This window comes from Kogia breviceps, chromosome 8 (assembly GCF_026419965.1).
Source record: "Kogia breviceps isolate mKogBre1 chromosome 8, mKogBre1 haplotype 1, whole genome shotgun sequence".
Taxonomy (NCBI): domain Eukaryota; kingdom Metazoa; phylum Chordata; class Mammalia; order Artiodactyla; family Physeteridae; genus Kogia; species Kogia breviceps.
This window is the reverse complement of record NC_081317.1, coordinates 22,417,125-22,438,737: the sequence shown is the minus strand read 5'-3', so window position 1 is coordinate 22,438,737 and position 21,613 is coordinate 22,417,125. Positions and strand designations below refer to the sequence as shown.

The window sequence follows — 21,613 nt, the reverse complement described above, 5'->3', positions numbered from 1 at the left end:
ATGCTTTACAAACATTAACTCACTTAATCTGTACCATAGCTGTAGGAGATAGAAATTATTATCGCATCACCCAGAGGAATCAACTGAGAAACAGAAAAAGTAAAATAACTTGCTCAAGGCCACAGTCCTGGAAAGTGGCAGACCCGAGGCAAACCCCAGAGTTTCTGCTCTTAAAGGCTGGCTCCAGAGTCCATGCTCCAGAAAACGCTATGTTATATTCCCACTTCTTAAATTAATAAAATTAAATCTTTTAAACCAAAATTTTATGCTCTAGATGTTTCCTGTTTAAATTCTTTTGCTTCCACAACTCTTCTAAATCATGAATATCTTACTATAACTGTAAAGGGATGGAAATACAAATTATGTTCTTAGTTCCAACTTATTTAGCTCCTGAAACCACTCGCTTGGCTCCCAGGGGAAATGGAGGTTGTGAAATAGCATTAAAATCTACCACCATTATCACCCCAGGAATGAGCTGGGGATCCTTGGCTAAGATAACGTGAATTGGTGGGCACCATCATGTCCCATTACATCTTACTTGATGGGCCCCTTATGTGTAATTAGGCTACACAATGAGCAGACAGGGAGTAGGGTTGACCCCAGAAGTACATTTGAAGCTTTTGATTTAAATGGCACTGGCCTAGGTGAAGGCAGGCTTGGGTTGGGGTCGTGAATTGGACTAGCCTCAAGGAATGAGTTTCACAAAATGTAAACAAACGAGATTTAGTCTCCAAACAGCCCAGTTTTGAATGTGAGCTTTCTTTTTTTGAAACTTTTCAGCAGGGAAATGAAAATAAAGCAAAGAGCAAAGTATCCCCATAAAGCTCTTTGTTCTAAACACAAATGTGTATTGGTTTTAAACTGCTGTTCGCTTTGAAGACTGGCCAAGGTGCTTCATTTTCTAATAAATACAATACCTTAGACTTTGCTTAGGGAGAAAAAAAATATTTCAAAAATCAGGAGATAATAGCCAAGGAGCTATTTGAACTTCAAGTAAAAATGTTAATAAAGCATTCATTCCAAGTCCTTGAATTTCCTTGCTTGAAAATCACTCAGAAAGCTAAACATAAAGGAAAATCAAAGGAATGCCTCTTGAGTTTCAGAAATAATGCATTATTCATTGAGAAGCTGGGAAGGGAATTATTCTCAGGATGGAAAATGCTTGGATGGAAAATACATGGTCCCATTATTCCATTTACTTGGAAACTAAAAACATGCAGGCCCTTCATGAATGGGAGAGCATTCTTTCAAGTCTCCTTTCCCCTTTCTTTTATCAAAGCTCTAGTTGAGCTCAAATTCAGAGCTTGATTAGATACCAGCAACATGCATCTCAATAGATTTATTTTAAATAACACGATCTTTTCCTCCTTCCAGGCAGCAGAAGGGAAGACCCTTATTCTCATGGATTTGCTCAAGCTGTCTGACTTTCTTCAAAAGTGGCAGAATTCAAATACAGTCATTTGTTGTTTATAACTTCTTCTAATTTTTAAATTCAAAAAGAGCAAGATCTTTGCGATAAAAGCCATGATGGTCTCAGGAACTAGGCCAATGGGCCTTACCAACCCTGCAAGGAGCCTAGATTAGAGACAGGAAGTGGGGACACCACAGCCTGACCAGGAGCTAATACACATGGGTGCTTCACTGAGGAACTCCAAGTCCTCTCCCTTCTTCTTCATTAAAAGGAACTGTTTTTAGTACTATTATTAGGCCTAACCACACCATCCCAACACTCTGTGTTTGGATCTTCGAGACCTGATTCAGTAATTTAAGAGACTCATAGTACAGGCCTCAAAAATCAACATCGAAAATCAATCATACAGAGCTTTTCTTTCTCCCTTCCCCTCTCTTTCACAGAGGTGCCGAGGATCAAACTGACCAAAAGCTAAAGGTGGACTACCTCAGTGGAAAATGGGCCCTGGAAAATTCCAAGGTGATTAGGCTTCTAAACAATCGTGATTGAGCATTATGAGATCAACTTTGCTCAAATCACGGATTTACCACCAAGTTTCTAAAACCAAAAACTACAACCAAGCCCCTTTCATAAAAAGGAGCCAACCATAATCCAGTTGGGTCACAGAACTGGAGATGTGCATTGGGGACCCTTGATGTGTAACCTGTGGACAGATTACCAACACCTTATCTGTAGAGACTCAAGTGCACACCTATAAGGCAGGTTGATAAGAATGAAAAGAACCTCCATCTCCACATCTGTAAAGTGGAGAAATAATAGCTTTCTGCCTACTCCACAGGGTGTGGCGAGGATCAAATTGAGACAGATATGACACGTAAAAGCCCTCTACACACTGCACATCTATCTGACTACACTACCTATTGCCATCATGGGAGGCATAATGTGTGTAGGCTGGTGTAGCACAGTTCCAGGGCAGATTTCTTCCAGGGCAAAATGTGGAAGCATGTTCTGGACCATGAAGACCTGGCATTTCAAAAAGTTCTGAGGTGACACCATCCTAATTATAAGAGATTCCTAGGACTTGCAGTTGGATGTGACAAGAATAACAAGAAGGAAGAGAGAGGAACACAGAGAAGCATGGAAGCCCCAAAGCATTTTGGAGTTTCTCGTGGGTCAGCTCAGTACCTACCAAGATGGTGAATAAGATAATGTGGTACTCAGTAGGGACAGTCCTTTAGGTAGTTTGTATATTTCCAGAACATTTCCGATGGACGAATCCCCACAGATCAAGGCATAAAAACCAGGGATGGTATGAACAGCATGAAAGAAAGAGGAAGCACAAGTAGTTTGTGGTTGCTTATTGTAAAGTCAAAAGCAGAAGTAGCAGAAGATTAAGATGTTCAAGACCGTGAAGACCTTGTACATAGGCTGGCAAAGATATTTGAAATTTTTCCAGTCTAGCATTGATTCTCAGCCCCAGCCACACACTACAATAGCCTGCAGAACATATAAGAAATAATGATCTTCAACTATCCCTCCTCCCATGAGATTTTAATTTCACTGGCGTCACTGGCCAGAGTCTCATTTAATATACAACACTGTAAAAGAAGGGAAGAAGAAAATGATGTGGATAAAAATAAAGGCAAAACCATCAGGTATTTCCAAATCCCAGAGGCGAAAGAAGAGCCAGAACAGAAGCAGTGGCAACGGGAGAAGAGAGGTATGAAAGGATTGGAAAAGTATTTAGAAGATGGACTGCATGGAATGGATGAGACAGATATGAGTCTGGAATGATTCCTAGATTTTCCATTTGGGTGACAGAAGGATGGTGCTACCTTCCACTGAAGGAAGAAATACAGGAGAAAGTATCAGTTGGTGTTTTCTGAGGGTAGGTGAGGAGAACACAGATGGTGCCCTAGGTTTTATTTATCTTCAGCTTGAGGTACCTGCATGACTTCAGATGGAGAGGCCTTAAAGACATCCTGATGGGCTCATGGCAATTTGAGTCCTTTAAGACTGTTTCTCAGTGGGCTGAACAAGAGTGGTTACATTTGGCATGATTTGCCAATATTGCAAAAGTAACATGGGGAGGAGAATAATCAAAATATATCTGTGGTTTGGAATAAATAGTAGAAGTCGCTCTTCCTCAAGCGAGCTTCAGTCCTTTCTTCTACATCTGTCAAATCAATCTGTGAGGGCCCCGGTGCCCGCGAAGATGGAAGGAGAGATGCTGGAATATGGACGCAAAAAGCAGGGAGGAAGGAGGCTGTTTTGGAAGAAGGGGTCACAGCTGCAGAGCAAGATCAGATTACCACACCTTCCCTGAAATCTACACACCCCCATCAGCTGAATAATGCTTACCATCTGGTCTCACAATTAGAGGCTTTTTTCTAGAGAGACTTTTTCCTAACTAGTTGAACTTTGCTTATATTTGGAACATAAGAGCCAAAGTTAAAAAGAAAAAAATGTCTGACAGGGAAGACCTCAAGGGAGGGAGTCCAAGGTTTTTGATGAAAAAAACAGAAAGCACTTCCAATCTGGTTGGCAAATTTGTGTTTTTACAAAAAAAATCAGACATCTCACAGATCTAAAACGAGTCAAGGTAAATCCATCCTACACCGCTGCTGTGTCCGAGTTAACCTCTCCTTGGCCTCGCTCTTCTTGCTTCTCAAATGAGGATCTCAGTCCTCCCTATAAAACAATGCGTGTTAAACCATGTTAAGATGGGTCCCCGCCTCTCCTCTGCCCCCCTAAACATGTTTTCGGATTTCCACCCAGCTCTGTCTTGGAGTGAACTAACTAGAATAAGACTGGCTCACCAGAGCATAATTACCCACTAATATCTAAAAAACAATGCTACTCTAAATGCCTAACAAAGGTTTTTCTTATAAGCCCTTATCATTTTTAAATAACAGATATGTTTTAATCTTAAAAATATATAATTTATATATATGCACACATACATATATACACATACATATACTATATAAATGTATATATAACAAATATGTATGTGTGTTACATACCCACACTCATTCAAAACAGTCACTGTGTCTTAGTGTCTTAAAAAAGACAATGAAAAGAAAAAGACAATGAGATTTATTTTCTTTCACACGAGACCCAACAAAAAAGGGATAACGTCACTTACATATTCGTCACATAGGAGATAATTCACCATTCTCAGAACAATTAAATCTGTTTTGCCTCCTAAACACAGTGATTACAAAATTTTTCAAACACAGATTTCCCTCCCTTATTTTAAAAGTGATCAATCTTAAATCTTACAGAAAATCAGTGCTGTCATCCACAGTTCAACACCGTCTAACTGAGAAAATGATACTAAACTTACTGCATGACTGTGGTCTAGCTGTTACCAAAGTGATTTGAATAATACTTAATCCCTTAAAGGATAAATGAAACTCCCCCTGCCCAGAATCTTTCCTTAGAAAAAGTTCAACATAAACAGGGAATTTGTAATTGGTTTTACAACATATTTAATTTTTCAGCTATGAATTAGGATTCTCCCAAAATGGTACAAGTCTAAACGACTACTGAAATCTGGCTGAAAATACGCACAGAAGAGAACTGATGACAGAATCCTGTGGATTTTATTCTTTGCAGTTCATGAACTACCGCATGTAGTAGTTCATGGATCGACAAGATATGTGTTACCCAGAAGACAAAATTCGAGGACGAGAAAACATAATGGGAATTTAATTTATAATTCATTATTTTACTAACAAAACGAGGGGAAAAATTAAAATTTAATCCAAAAGCAAATTCAGAAATATTCTTGCAACCTAAAAATGTTTATTTAAAAATTATGTGTGTGTTTATGTATATATATATATATATATATATATATATGGCTATATATATATATATTTAATGGCTGAAAGACACAGAAAGAAGAGCAGAAACTGTAAATATGATAGTGCATTTGGAGACTGGCTATGTCTCTTACAGTTGCTAAATGCTCTGAATTGATGCTTGTGAAGTACAGGCTCCTGGCAGAGTAGGAGGGTGGCCCAGTCTGTTCTACTACAGTGAGATAGCTGTGCGCCTCAGATATCTCTTGTCATCAGAAACTTGTAATAAAAAGTGTTTTTTAAGTGATAAAAATGATTATTCAATTGGGAAGTGAATAATTCAAATCATAAACATATTTTTGTACATGAGTTTCAATCAGTTTAACTACACGTTCAGAGTAAAATATCGGTCGCTCAAAACTAAGACAAAATATCACAAAGCAAGTTCTAACACATAAATCCTGAATAAAAATCAATCGATCAGTTCTAAAGCCATCAAAATAAACTGCATCAAGATCACTTCTCAGAATTTATCCTGTAGATATATTTACACATGATACAATTATGTATGTGCCAGGAATTCTTTGCGGCATTGTTTATTTTTACAAATTGGAAATAATCTAGGCAGCCACAAGTAGAGAAGTAAAATAAATTAGGTTGATGCATCAAGTGGGATTCTATTCAACTTTCTAAAGTTCTCAAGCAATTCTACCCTTACCAAATGATCTCCAAGATACACTGTTAAGTAAGAAGAACAAGGTGTTAAAACATACACATGAAATGGTATCAATTATGCTTTGACAACAGAGGCAAAAAAAGTGTGCACACGCAAACACAGATACCCTATAATAAGCTTCAGTTGAGGCTAACAGTCAATTTTTAAAATGTTTAGAACACAAAATTATAAAAATGATACCTTCAATATTTTATTTGAATTTAAATACCGATTTGTATTCATTTGCCAAGCCTTTAACCTAGAGCCAAAGCTTTATATTTGAATATGGGTCTGTTAACTGGAGTTCTGTATCACCTTCCAAGCAAAGCCACACCAATAAAGCATCACATACTAACTCCCTCCAAATTGGCTTCTTCAAAGTGGAGTCAGAACTTAAAATTCTTGCAAAGCAGTTTGACTACAAAAACCCTGCTGATTTTTTATGGTTTTCCCCACACTTAAGAGTTGTTCTCCCCAGCAAATTTAAAGCAGTTTCTTTTTGCAACTTGTCTTCATTGAATATTAACAAAGCCTTCCCCTTAGCTTTCCCAGAAACATTTTCTCGTTGCCCTCATTTTTATTAGATAATGTGATATTTACCTAGTTACAATATGTTAGAATAACCTGGCACTTTAGGTGCAAAAACAATTGATTCTTGGCAACTGTCAGAGCTGAATGACTTGGTCTTAAGGCTACAGTCGACTAACCCTTTTTAAAAAATTCATCTAGGGCTTCCCTGGTGGCGCAGTGGTCGAGAGTCCGCCTGCCGAAGCAGGGGACACGGGTTCGTGCCCCGGTCCGGGAAGATCCCACATGCCGCGGAGCGGCTGGGCCCGTGAGCCATGCCCGCTGAGCCTGCGCTCCGCAACGGGAGAGGCCACAACAGTGAGAGGCCCGCGTACCGAAAAAAAAAAAAAAAAATCATCTAAATATATGAGTGTATACTATATGTCAGGTACTATTCTAGGTACTGGGGATGCCACAGTGAACCAAACAGAAAAAACTATCTCCCCTCATGGAGCTTAGGTTCTAGGAAGGGTGTGAAAGACCTTTACTAACAAAATAAATCAGTAAAATATCTTTTAGAGGAGGACAGTATTTGGAGACTATGGGAGAGCAAGTGAGGAAGGAGGAGAGCAGCTAGAGGCTCACACAGTGATCCAGACAAGAGCTAAGGGTGGCTCTGCACATGAGAAGGTGGTGATCACAGACACAGATTGATGGTAAAGCTGATATGATTCGCTGATAGAGTGAGTTCTAGGAAGAGGGAGAGGAGGGGAGGAAACCTGTAAGCAACTGAAAGAAAAGATTTAGCGACAAAGAGGTCACTGAGGACAGTTCAGTGGGTCTTGAGAATGGAAGCCTCATTGTAGTAGATTCAAGAGTGAACAGGAGAGAAACTGGACCCTCCAAGTACAGACAAAGCTTTTAGGCAGTTTTGCTGTGAAAGCAATAAGAGAAAAGGGGCTATGGGCATGAATTACTATGTTTTACAAAGTTTTTGTTAATAATCAAGTTGGTTAAGGGAAAGCTAAGAATAGGTATATACTCTGTATGTGTGTGTGTGTGTGCATCACATATCCCTCACATATATGTTCTTATACGTACAGATTTTTAGATTGCTATACCAGAAATTGATTATTATCAATTATATCTAAACTGTACACTTTACATATATGTAGCTTGTTATATGTCAATTATACTTTAATAAGGGGGGAGGGGGGAAAGAGGGGGAGAGAGAGAGAAACTGAGATAAGAAAGATTGAATTAGCACCAAATCATCTTTAGTTTGTTTTTCCCATCTGTTGGTAGGAAGTATCTGTCTGGCCGTCTCAGAAGCATGCAGGGAGCTTAGTGGCTCAGACTGTGTGTGGGGGCAGGGAGAGGGGGCGGGGGTATGGTTGTCCAGCAATGTCCATGGCTGGGTGGTTGAGTCTTTCAATCCAGGAATGAAATGCTAGAAAGCTCTTTTGGCTTCAGAACTAAAGCTCATCTGCATTAAATACGATATTCTTATCTTAAAAGAACAGCTAACAGACTAGGGAAGATTTATAATCTGATTAATGACGGAATGAGTAGTAAATCCATGGACACACCCATATACTGTTGACAGAAGAGTCATCTGACAATCTTTTTGGAGGCAATGTGGCAATGTCTAAATTTAAAATGTCCTATCTAACAATTCCACCTGTAGAAATGCATCACATCCAGAAATACTTGAAGCAGCATATATTATGGATACAGAATGCTTGATGAAGCAATCTTTGTACTGGGGAAAAACTGTAAATCTAAACATTCGCTGACATTATATATAAGTGGAGTAGTAGGCAGCCATCACAGAGACTGACATTGCTCTACTGTACTGACCCACGTCAGAAGATACACAAATTGTATTAAGTCTGTCAGGTTACAATATTCCATTTGTTATAAAATTTCTATAGATATGCATATATACCTTACATGTATTACAAAAAGTCTAGAAGAATACACACCAGATTGTTGACAGGAGTTACCACAAGGAGGCAGGGTGGCAGTATGGACTTAAAATTTAAATGTAAATATTTTTGTAATTTTGGGTTTTTTACAAAGAGCATGTTTCTCTTTAATAATTAACGAAACAGTTGACGATATTCAGGCATTATTCCCACAGGCACTCAAGAAGCTAGCTGGTGCGGAGGAGGATGGATTGAGGCTCCTTGCAGATAAAATTTCTTTAAACCTCCCAGGCTGTGCAACTGGAGGGTTTTAAGGGTCAGTATTCATATTTTATAGGAGAAAAGAGATAGGCCTGAGGTCATATACTGTTTCTTTCCCTTACTAGTTGTGTGACAATGGACAAGTTATTCCATGTCACTGAGCCTCAGTTTCCTTATCTGTCAAGTGGGGATACTATGTACTTTCAACACTACTGCGAGGACAGAATGAGACACCCTGCAGGTAGAATATAAAGCATGAGGCCACCTAGTAGGCTCCCTCCATTTTTTCCCCTTTCGTTCTCCTTCAGGGAAAACTCAAGGAATAAATCTGTAAGAAATATGGATATCCGGGGCAAACTACTATTGGTTCTCCCAACCTAGAGAGAGCAAACTGCGGGTTTCTCTGGTTCACTGGTTGGTACACTGCCACCTCAGCCACAAAGGGACCATCAGCCTGTTTTCCTTCAGTTCAAGAACCTTCTGAAAGCCCCCACCAGCATTTCTTGATGAGCTCTCAAATTCCAGGTCATCGCCTTTCTTCTTTCAGTTGGAAACATAAGGAGTATTTTCCTTTCATTTCTTACTTTTAGAGCCTACCTCATATGAAAAAGGATTTGAGGTAAGAGACAAATTAATACAAAGTTTAAGTGATCCTTGATTTTCCTATGCTTCAGGCAGAGGGGAACAATTTCTAAAGAGTAATGGCGCAGTGGTTGAGAGTCCGCCTGCTGATGCAGGGGACGCGAGTTCGTGCCCCGGTTCGGGAAGATCCCACGTGCCGCGGAGCGGCTGGGCCCATGAGCCATGGCCGCTGAGCCTGCGCGTCCTGAGCCTGCGCCCCACAACGGGAGAGGCCACAACAGTGAGAGGCCCGCATACGGAAAAAAAAAAAAAAAAAGTAAAGAGTAATGGGCCATCTTATTAGCCTGTTCTGCTGCTCTCGAGTTCTGGAAACAATGAAATCCTTCTGGCTTCGGAGAGCCTGGGAACACAGGAATGGAGCCTGTTCAGAGCTGGCCAGCCAGTGGGGGGGTCTCTGGGCAGCTTGCTCCAAGTTTCTCTGGGGCGGATGCTGCCGCCTGGCCACGTGACAGTGTGGGCCCCTCCATGAGGAGAGGCAGGACTGAGTCCCAGGGTCAAGGCCCAAGGCGGAGGCCAGATATTCCTCCTAACTGTGAAGCTGGGTGAGCCTGTCTTGTTTTTAATGACAGGGCCTGACCCAGCTGAGATGTTCGAAGAAAACAGCTGAGGCAGGGAAGGAACTTCTTCAGGGAGTGGACACAGGCCTCACATTTCTGTTGCCCACAGGTTATGGCTGAGGAGGGGATGGTGGGGACGGATCAGGCCATGAAAGCACTGAGGGTGGGTGGTCAGCATTCGATGCCCTCCGGCCACCTCAGTAGGATTGGACCCCACCCTCCTGAAACAGCTGGGCTGCTGGGAAAGGGCCAGTGAAGAGAATTCCATCACACTCTAGTTTTGGCAAAAGGGGAAAAGAAAACAGATAAAACAAAAAATTTTCCTAAGAACAAATGAAGTCGAGAGGGGTTGCGTGTTTGCTTTTGTAAGGAAAGGGAAGGGACGCTTTGGACCACCCCAGACATTTCTCTTGCTTTTCTCGTTACATTCACCCACCCACTTCACATACATTTCTTAATAAAAGACCTTAATCAGTTCGGGCTTACAGAGAGAAAAATCCTGTTAGGGAAGATATAAGCTGTGGCGATTCATCTGCCTACTTTTTGCTCCAAGCTGTCAGTAAAATATCTGCTTCCAGTTTAGACTGGAGAGAGAAATGGACTTTCCTGATTTCATCCAGGGCTATGATGCCAATGTAGACCTTCAAGTCTAATTTGTAGAGTCTTGTTACCTCTTAAGATTTTAAACTCTGCTGATACTTTTCAGTGCTCTAATTTTTCAAAATTACTACTGATGGAAAAGTTTCCTTTTAATAAATATTTATTTTTCAGACACCTCCTATTTCTTCCAGTCTTTTGCGGCTTTTAACTATGTAAAGTTATAAAGTGCAATTACACCTTTTAAATGCATTTCTACAAGGTATCTTTTATAATGCCCAGTTGAACTTATCAGGGGCGACCCACATATGGAACATACACAAGGCATCTCAAAGTGTGAAATGTAGTTGCTTAGTCTGACTACTGACAGTTTATTCTGCAGTTTGCACTTAAATATTTGATTTTTTTAAATTCCCCATTGTGCTCCAGGGTACAATATGGAAAGTAACCCAACACTTAAACTGGTAAGAAAAACAAAGCAAAGGATCAGCAAAAATAGTACCATTCCATCTTATTAGATGGACTAGTATAATACGATTAGAAAGTTCCAATAAGATCGAACTATTATTATTATAATACAAGTGAGGTTGCTTGATTAAAGACTTCTGAAGAGGGTACTACACATGAACATTTATCAAATAAATAATACATGTAAGCATGGCTTAAAAGTTGGGGCTGAGGGTGAGTAACTTGTATATGGATGTGCAACTTTTTATTCAGGCAGAAGAAATTTTTTCCTGCATCCTGCCTTCCCACCCTCCAACCCTCTTAGCATTTTCACAAAGCTCCAACAGATCAGAATTGCACACAGATCATATAGGGAGAAACCTTTGTATCAGTGCTATCTCTTGCATAAGTTATAGACACCTGTGTTCTCCAAATGAGAGTATTCTCATCATACTTTCTTTGATGATCATAAGACCTACGGTAGAAGAAAAAGACAACTAGAAAGATAGGGAGAAAGGCAGGATAAGCAGCAAGAAAAAGAACTGGGTATTGACTAAAATGAGCTCTTTAAAGTTTTTTTTTTAACTAAGCAGATACCCACACTAGTCTTGTCAATGACTGTCATCTCTACAGCACTGTTGTCGAATTTTCATCATTTGGGGATTATTTCATAGAAGTTACATAAAGTTCACAATCATAGAAATTTTAGAGGAAGGAAGAAAACGTTTAATAGAAAAGTGGGGGTTTCAAGAAATCCTACTAATAAAACTTGCAATCTTGCAAAAGTCATGTTCTCACCAGCCCTCAGATTGTGTATGTATATATATATATATATATATATATATATATATATATATACATATATATTTCAGGAATTGAAAAGGCTGGTGGTTATTAATCATTTCTATGACATCAGCCCCTCTCAGAGTCCAATGAGAGGCAATGCTCTATCCTCAGGGGAAAAAACAGTGTCCTAAAACAACTTTTTGCTTACAATTCTAGGCAATCCACACCAAAATCTCTGGACCAAATTATTTTTCTGCAGTGCTAGTTGTGCTTTCAGGAATTTTAAGTCTGTTTGGCTTTGTCTAATAAATTTGGAATTGCAGAACTATAACAGATAATTTACATAATTTGGCACTTTTATTCACCTATGTACGAAATTAAAACTTTTTTATGCAGATTAATATGCACAAAGAAACATGAACTTAAATCCAACTTCAATACTAGTATTGTAGTGAGGGTTTCCACCCCAGATAGAAATAGTCTACAGAGAGGTAGTGTGAAACTATAAAAAGAACATTACTTTTAAAATAAGGAGAACTGGATTAAAAATGTTTTCAAAGTTGTGAGGGGCACGAGAGGATCTTCTGGTTCACTGCATGCATTTATGAGATGAAGACAAGAGGTCTAAAAGAAAGGTCTCCCATGTTGCCCTTTCCACAGAACACAGCAATGGGACCATCTTTTGCCCCACACTGACTTCTCTGGGTCTCAGTTTCCTTATTTGCAAAATGAAAGAGATCCCTTATAGTCTGAATAGTCTATGGCTAATTAAACTACAATGTTTAATTTGTCCCTTTGCTACAGGAGTCAATTCTTATGTATGCTACAAGCTGCAGCACTCATAAAATCAAGCCGTTCATGGAGTCTACATCACCTTACCTCCAAAACATCCAATGAATGTTTTTATTGCATTGGTGCAAAAAAAGAACAAATTAATTCCCTGCAGTGGTAGCTACTACATGAAGTAACAGATTTTGATTGATACCCCCCCAAAAAAACCTGATAATCCTTAGATGACTCAAACATGAGGCATTTATTTTTTAATGCAATACAAATTATTCTAATAGGACACATGATGATTCTGGAGATGTCTGTAATTAATATTAATAGTAAAAAGTGCTGCTACATTTTGCTACCCAGAGACAGCATACTATGATGCATTTTCTTCTTCACATCGTGGAATCACTAGGAACTTTTTGTGGTACGCGGGCCTCTCACTGTTGTGGCCTCTCCCGTTGCGGAGCACAGGCTCCGGACGCGCAGGCTCAGCGGCCATGGCTCACGGGCCCAGCCGCTCCGCGGCATGTGGGATCTTCCCGGACCGGGGCACGAACCCATATCCCCTGCATCGGCAGGCGGATTCTCAACCACTGCGCCACCAGGGAAGCCCAACTAGGAACTTTTAATTCACAATGAACCTTTAATTCACAATATTTCAAAAGGTTTTTTTCTTTTATAATCAAAACTCTAGGAAATGCTCATATTATAAAGTAAAAGATAAAAATAACCATCCTTTTGGTTAAAAGAAAAAGGACCTATACTAAGATTGCTCAGAAGTTATTTCAATACAATCCAGTCCAGAAACAATAACAACCAAGCAATATGTTGTGCAAGACAGTGTGTTAAATGTCTTTGGGGGAGGGGGCAGGGGATGAAATAAGACATAGCTCTGGCTTGAAAAGCCTAGAAACTGAAGTTGAGAAGAAAGGCATTTTGTGCAGCTAAAAGGTTAACAGAAGAAGGAGCACCAGAGGGAAGGAGAAAGGAAACAAGGCAAGAGAAAATCACTGAGACTTTTCTAACTTGAATGTGAACATGAATTATCCAGGGATCTTATTAAAACACAGATTCTGATTTAATAGATCTGGGGTGGGGTCTGAGAGTCTGCATTGCTAACATGCTCCTAGGTAATGCTGATTTTACTTGTCCATACATAACACTCCAGGTAGCAAGGGTCTGAAAGACCAGTACAACCCGACAGAACTTTCTGCAATAATAGAAATGTTTTATATCAGTTATCCAATATGGTAGTCACTAGGCACCATGACCAAGGAGCACTTGAAGTATGACAAGTGTGACTGAGAAACTTCATTTTAAAATTATTTAATTTTAATGAATTTAAATAGCCATATGTCTAATAGCCACCCTGTTGGAGAGTGCAGGCCTAGATAGACTACACAGTTAATTTAGAGCAAACTGCATGGTAGGACTCAACTTCCTGAATACTTATGAAAATCAATCTAGTTTAGGATTTCTCAACCTGGGCACTAATGACATTTTGGACTGGATAATACTTTCTTGTTGAGGGGCTGGTCTTTCCATTGTAGAATGTTTAGCAGCATCCTTGGCCTCTATCCACTAGATGACAGTGGCACCCACCCTACTCATGAAAATAAAAAATGTCTCCAGACATTGCCAAATGGGGGGAGGGGGGAGGGCAAAGTCAGGGGTGGAGTAATGCGTTTATATAGAAAAGCATACAAGGTGAACAGCAACATCCTTAAATATAACCTAAGTATTTGCATTAGTTTTCTACTGCTTCCATAACAAATTATCACAAACTTAGGAGCTCAAAACAACAAATTTATTATCTTATAGTTCTAAAGGTCAGAAGTCTGAGATGGGCTAAAATCAAAGAGTTGTCAGGACTGGATATCTTTCTGGAGGCTTTAGGGAGAACCCACTTCCTTGACTTTTCCACCTTTCAGAGGCCACTGGTGTTCCATGGCTCATGGACCCTTCCTCCATCTCTCAAGCCTACAATCCAGCATAATCTCCCCATCTCAAGGTCCTTAATTTCAACACATCTACAAAGTCCCTTCTGCTGTGTAAGGGGACTTACAGGTTCCAGGGAGAAGAATACAGATATCCTTGATAGGCTATTTCTCTCATTCCCACTGTATTAAAATGAAAACTTAAAACAGTAAAGAAAGTTTTCCCCCAAAGTCCTGGAAAACTGTGATTTTATTCTGTGCTGCAAGTACTTTCCTACCTGAAAACATTTTATAGCATTTTCCATTCACACATAAATTCATCTAAGAATCAAATTTTTCTACTTTTACTATTACAGTTCTCATGCACTGCCCCATGCCTCCCCAACACTGTTGAGATCACTAGTATAAAATTATATTGTTTATATTTCTAACACTCAACAAATGAGCAAATATCACTTATTTCTAGATCTTCGGATTTTTCCTAGAATTTGAGAATTCCATTTATATATGTATATAGTTATTGTCCTAGTCCATACATACTGCTATAACAAAATACCACAGACTAGGTAGCTTGTAAACAACACAAATTTATTTCTCATTGTTCTGAAGGCTGTAAGTACAAGATCAGGGTGCCAGAATGGTCAGGTTTTGGTGAGAGCCCTCTTCTGGGTTGCAGACTGTCAGTTTCTCATTGTATCCTCATACTGTGGAAGGGGCTAGGGAGGTCTGTGGGGTCTCTTTTATAAAGGCACTGATTCATTCATGGGGGTTCCACCTTCAGCACCTCCCAAAGACCCCACCTCCTAAGACCATCACCTTGGGGGTTAGGTTTCAACAAATGAATTTGAGAGGGACACATCAGATTACAGCTGTTATATTTACTAATTCTTTAAATTTCCTTTAGATTTTTAAAAATTATTTCCCTTAGAAATGAAATGAGTATTTGATTTTCTGAACCCTCATGCAAAATCTTCATCAGCAACTTCCCTGCATTTTTCAGATTTTTGCCCAAGGGCTGGGGCATTTTCAATTATAAAACAATTAGTGACTATGTTAATTAAATCAAATTATTGTTCAAAAATTTTAAAACAAATCCTTTCTTTAATCTGTTCCTATAAACTGCTCTTTAGAGTAAAAGCTTGCATCTGTCCAGCTGTTTCTGAAAGAGAAGGGTGATGAAGAGTAAATAAAGCCAGATGGCATTTACACTTAAGATTTCTTTCTCTTTTTGAGTTTGATGTACAAGATGTGACAAATTGTCTTTAAAAGCCCATTTTCCCAGTCTTGGGAAGTTAAGTTTGGTGAGGTTGACAAGAGGCATGGTGGAGGAAGAAGTGGTGGCCCAAGGATAGAGCATTTGCTGACTCACTTTCCTACCACAAAGGGTGGCAAACTGAAACCAGGCTTTAATTTAACTCTTTTTCTGCACTTTCAAAGATACAAGAACTTCCATTCATAGAAGTCTATAGTGGTAGTATGATTAGAGAAATGGAGGAAGGAGGGGGAAGAAAGAGCAGGTAGACTGTGTTCTGGTTTCATTTATAGGGAACCATGAGAGGTAGAAATGTACCAGAATAGAGTACTTTCTGCTGAAATAAAGCCACTGACCAAATTCATATTTTTCTATTATGGGTAGTCTTAAGGGTTTCCCTCCCCCAAAAGTCCATGAATGAGACTTCCATTCATGGAAAAGTCCATGAATGGCACAAACAACTTTCTCCCTGTACCTCCCAGCTAAGTATGGATATAAACACAAACCCTGGAAAAAATACAAGAGGCAACCAAAGAGAACTCTGAAATGCAGAAAAGGAAGGTGATCAGATTAGAGACCCCAGGACTAAATGGTCTTGCAATCCCAGACCTAACATAAGAAGGTCAGCCAAGCCCAGACCTTCCAGACCCCCAAGCTAGCAACAGAAGGCAGCCCAGGTAGGCTCATTCCCCCCTCAGATCAAATGGGGTACCACCAACACCACCAGGTTAGCAAGCAGCACTGGCAAAAGGGATGGATCAGAAGCACCACTGACAGTAAGCAGCTAGGGAAAGCACTCTCCTTACTCACCAGGCCTAAGACTCCCTTCACCCAGTGAGAGATAGCAGGCAGCTAGCAACACCAGCAAAGGGGATCCTGACACAAAAAAGCTCCACCTGGGAAGTGTTCTCCTTCCCTGCAATGTGGGGGAAGGAGTGACGAAAAGAGGATCACAGCACAGCAAGTGCCAGGAAGTACGTTTGTTCTCACTGGCAAAAGAATTCCTCTCCCCACCCCCACCAGAGACACTGGGAGGCAATACCCAGGGAAACTCCTCCACCCCCTCAGGTGGAACGAGCAGGAACTGTGGGATCCTGAGCAGCCCCAAATAAACCAAGTTGATCAAAATAGCATCACAGAGTCTCTGAAAATGCTAAGCCCAAATGGGATGACAGCCTGATAAAAGATTTAAATGGGACCTTGAGTCTCCAAATATAATAGCCAAAATGTCTAGAATACAATGAAAAATCACCCATCACATCAAAAATTAAGAAAATCACTACTTGATTGAGAAAAGAATCAGCTGATGCTAACACAGAGATGAATCAGATGTTAGAATTATTGATAAGGATTTTAAAGCAGCCATCATAAAAATGCTTCAACACACAATTGCAAATTCCTTAGAATGTAAAAACAAATATCTCAGCAAAGAACTAGAAGTTATTAAAAAAAACTAAATGGAAGTTTAAAACTAAAATATGCAATAACAAGAATAAACAATGGGTTGAACAGTACAGTGGAGATGACAGAGGACAGATATTAATGAACCTGAAGACACATCAGTAGAATCTACTCAATCTGAACAAGAGAAATAAAATAGACTTAAAAAAAGGAAAGAAAAAATCCACAGTGGCAGGGACTGGGACGATAACAAAAGATCCAACATTTATATACATAATCAAAGTCCCAGAAGGACAGGAAAAAGGAAGTAAACTTCAAAGAATATTAGAGAAAACAATGGTTTAAAATGTCCAAATTTGGCAAAAAATATATATAAACCTACAGATTCAAGAAACAGTATGAAACTCAAAGAGGACAAATACAAAGAAATCCACACCAAGACATGACATTTCAAAATTAAATTTTGAGAAATGAAGCAAAAAAATATATATATCTTGACAGCACTCAGAGAGAAATGACACATTACCAATAAGGGAAGACCGATTCAAATAAGAGCAAATTTCCCATCTAAAACCATGACAGCTAGAAGGAAGTGATACATTTTCCACGTGCTGGGGAAAAAAAAAAGAACTGGTCATCTTCAAATTCTATATCCCACAAAACTATCCTTCAGGAATGAAACGAAAACAGAGACATACTCAGATGAAGGAAAAAAAAGAATTTGTTGCTAGCAGAACTTCCTTTAAAATATGGCTAAAAGAAGTTTTTCAAACAGAAAGAAACGGTAAAAGAAGGAATCTTGGAACATCAGAAAAAAGAAAAAAGGAAAAACAACAAAAGGAACAGAAATATGGCTACATACAATAGACGATTCTCCTCATGGGTTTTATAAAACATATTAGATCACTGAAACAAACACTAAACATTGCCTGATACTCAAGATAATTATATTTAAAAGTGGGGAAAGTAAGAGGGCCTAAAAGGAAACAAGGCTTCCACACTTCAAAGTGGTAAAATACTGATATCAGTAGATGGTCATAATACCCAGAGCAACCATTAAGAAAACAATACAAAGAGATAAGACTGTAAATCGAGATGCAATCTTAAAAGCCCTTAATATCTACTTGTGATTCTGTATATTAGGTGGCTAAATGTATACAAAAGCATAAAGTCATTCAGGAAAAAGTCCTGGAATGGGAGTTACCTCACTCTGGGATAGATCTAGAATACAGCATGCTCTGAACCTACCTGGGAATGCAGATCACCAGAACTTACTGGGCATCAGTTTCCACATCTTTGAAATAGAACTGGCTGGAGAAATAGGTCTGTAAGACAACCCGGGGCATTTTTAGGGCTAAAATGTGATTGTTCTATAAATTATGGATCTCCATTCTTCTCATCCAGCCTGTGTTATTCCTTATGATTCAGATGTCTCTGAAAGTGCTCTGAAAACTGTGCATATTTATTTGTATGCACATTCAAGGCTCTCACAGATTCCAGTAAAGAGAAGAAGTAAGAGGAGGAAGAGACTTTAAATGTTACATATACCCATTGGAGTATGGACCATTTCCACTTAGAGGAATTATTAATTCCTTTCCCACCATTGGTAGGAAATGAAAGTAAGCAAAGTATTTATTCCTGTTCACTTAGCATTCTTCTTAGATCAACCTATATCAAATCTCTGAAACTAAAGGGATTATAGGAAAATTGGCTGATTCCCATCACAGTACTCCAATTCAACACGCTTTCACTTCTTCTTCAGCTGGCCATGCTACCCTAATCCAAGTCTGTATCAGTGGTCCAAACATAATTTACCTTTGGGAAGTGCTAGGTCATATATGGATTGTTTGGTACATTAGACAAAGAAATACATTTAATACAAAAATATCCTTCACTATGTTTTATAAATAAGTATAAACACCTTAACTTTATTATAAAGGTTAAAGGCCTTCTGTTTTCTTATCAGTAATGTGTAAGGATTAAAAAGACTCTAGGGAATTCCCATGGCAGTCCAGTGGTTAGGACTCTGCACTTTCACTAATGAGGGCGAGAGTTCAATCCCTGGTCAGAGAACTAAGGTCCTGCAAGCCACGCAGCATGGCCAAAAAAATATACATATAAATAGACTATAAACTTCCTTCAATCTCTCATGTTCTGTGACCAGAATTAATTATTTTTCCTAAACAGAATTAGATGGAACCACTCAACAAGGCAGTCTAGCTTGGTGGTTAAGAGTTCAGGCTTTGATGTCAGATGTACCTGGACTAAAAAATGCCCTGGTCTGTGTACTTGCTGGCTGAGTGTCCTAGTTTAACATCCTGGGTCTCAGTTTATTCATTCATAAAAAAGATAAGGTAATACCTACTTTACAGGACTGCTGTAAGAACAAAATGAAGTTACATACATCAAGTGCTTGGGATATACTAAGCATTCTATAGCAGAAACATAATTTTGGAAACAAAGTGAAGCATTTCAAGAGGTCAGATCAGTAAGGGTTACAGCACAAAAATACAAGTTCTTAGAGATGTTACCTCTGAAGCCAAAATTCTCCTGTGTTCACATTTGGGACTCTCAGATCATTTAGCACATGACTACAATACTGGGGTATCCTCTGTCTCCTACGTTAGTACAGCCATTAACTCCTCCCAAACTTGCTGTAACATGTCCCATAAAATAGGGTAAAATTCTACTTCATTTGTATGATGTAACTCTGACACGGGTGATTTTTTTAAAAAAGCTTATTTCAAGCCATGTGTCCTTTTCTTTGAGGGAAAACTGAGTAAAGACATGTAATCATTAAAAACAGTATGTCCATAATTTTAACCTATACTAGATATGTAGGCTTATCTTCTCTTTTTTAATACCAAAAAGATGCCAAATGGTTACCTAAAAAAATGATCTAATAAAAGCACACATTCCAATGATTCTGTGGTAGAACTTTTGTAATATTTAAATATTTTCCTCAGATTTGTCTCTCACAACCATTAGTGTTGATAACCAGCTAGTTTTCTTCTAGGACAAGACTCTTTAAATTAAAATGATTTCTATTAAAAAATATAAATATATTTAGAAAGTACAAAATATAAGGGATATATCAGATAAGATATAAGTAAGACCAAAATTTCTATAGTGATATTGGATACACTTTAAGAGGCCAACTTATGGATAAAGGAAGTTTTGGAGAATTATGATATGAGGAAATCCTTCATTGATGCAAAATGGATTTGGAACAATATTTTAATTTTGTAGTTTAAAAAAACCTTAAAACTAAGAATAAAACAACTTCTACAAATGTCTTTACAGTTTCTGTTATTACAATATAGATACCTAATCACAAAAGCTAACACGTCTTTGAAAATATTAAAAATGTATTCATCATATCACTTTAACAAAGAGGACAAAAGGATAACACCATATGAGATTAAATCTTATTTAAGAATTTGATGGAAATGATGTCACAGACAGTCAATGTTCTTGATAATGCACTGTTCAGCGAATAGCATCATGGAACCATCAAGAGACGGGTAGAGAGAAACTAAGACTAACAGACATGGGTAGAGGACAACCTAGAAGGATTCATTAGAGAGCTGGCAGACCCCTGAGGCAATGAGGGCTCTAATCCCCTTAGTGCTGTAAAAGGGCAAGGGGTAAAGGTTCCAGGTTGCTCTTTGGTGGAAGAAAGAGCAGAGACGGAAGTAGAAAGACAGTGAAAGAACCATACAACCACCTACATGGAAATAAAAAGGTTACCCGTAAAGTGAGAATAATCAGACTGACCTCAGACTCTTCTAAATCAGGATCCAGTAAAGCAACGTCTATAAGGGTATGTAGGAAACATCTCTATCCATTAATTCTATATTCTCTCCCTCATTCACATGGCAAGATAACAGAAAGACCCTTTCAGATTATGTTACTGTCTGTGTGATGGGACTATATATAGGTGACTATTTTCTTCTTTTTCAATATTTCCCAATTTATCTGTATTGACCATATATTACCTCACAATGGAAGAAAATAAACATCATTAATAAAAACTTAGCTATTAAAGCAAAATAAGAAGAGAGTAGATGATGGCTTGCTATATCCAAAGAACATTTGAGATTTCTGATTTATATCAGTTTAATCATTCTAAAATGTTCATACCAAAAAAGAAAGACATCCTCAAAACACACACACACACACACACACACACACACACACACACACACACACACATCACATTCACATACCCCTTTTATGATTTCAAAATGGATTCATTAAAAAATTATAGTAGAAAAAAGTTAAGCTCTTTTTCAATCCAAATAGTTCAGCCTCCCGTCTACTGCTCTTTGTTTATTTGTCCTTCGGAAATAACTATTCAGTGTTTTTCTTATTTTTTTTTTCCCTTAAGCTTATTTTAAGAACATTTTCCATTTAAACTAGAAATTAAAGTACTATTAATATTAAATATTTTATTTGAATATTTAGAAATACTCAGCTATTTTAAAATATCTTTATTTTTATTATTTTAAAATACTTAAGACAATTTTATTTTATTTGTTTACGTATTTATTTTGTGGTACAGGGGCCTTTTTCACTGTTGCGGC

The 21,613-nt window shown here is 38.5% G+C and overlaps 1 protein-coding gene across 7 annotated transcripts in view; it reads right to left on the bottom strand.

Annotated features, from left to right (window-relative positions):
• The window catches only part of LPAR1 (lysophosphatidic acid receptor 1), a 218,670-nt gene that overhangs the window by 3,432 nt on the left and 193,625 nt on the right, over positions 1-21,613 (bottom strand). The gene's annotated exons all lie outside the window — the stretch shown is intronic.